This window comes from Parus major, chromosome 4 (genome assembly GCF_001522545.3).
Source record: "Parus major isolate Abel chromosome 4, Parus_major1.1, whole genome shotgun sequence".
Lineage (NCBI taxonomy): Eukaryota > Metazoa > Chordata > Aves > Passeriformes > Paridae > Parus > Parus major.
In genome coordinates, this window is record NC_031771.1 from 3,895,176 (window position 1) to 3,895,846 (window position 671).

Genomic DNA, 671 nt, shown 5'->3' on the forward strand with positions numbered 1-671 from the left:
GGATTAATCAGAAACTTGTGAAACTGGAAAAGGTTTTCTTTACAAGTTTCATCTATATAATGAGAAGAAAAATGTGGCCTAACATCTAAGAAATGCTTGTGGTCAAAAATGTAACCAGCTAAGAGGCAATCTCAGAAAAGAAAAAACCCCAACACCGTTCAAGTTTACAACTGAGCTACATTTTTCCATTATTGTGATGACAATACCCTTCACTTGTGAAGTGTGTAATGACTATTCTGTAGCAAACAATACAGGAAACCAGCCACACTTACAGATTTTCCCTATAAAGCCACTGGCTTTCAGATGGAAAACCCATTTATTGTTTCTTTTCACAACTTTCTATTTAATTTTCAGTAACTTAGCCTAAAAAATCCCACTATCTGCATACATTATAGTAATGTCTTTCAAACCAGTGGAAGGAAGTTGCTAATTGCATGCCGTGGGTGCTGACTGCTTGGCAGCAGAAAGGCAGTTTTATCTCCAGGCTTAGAATAAACTATTGTTATAAATATGTTTTGTTCCACGTTAATCAGGGTATCGAGACAAGTGTCATCTTTGCACAATGATCAAATGGGCAGCTCTGGAATCCAAGCAGCTCAGGAATTCATTAGGTGTGTGTGTAAGCTGCAAACCCACCCTTTCCTGCTCAAGTCATGCCATGTGAAGTGTAA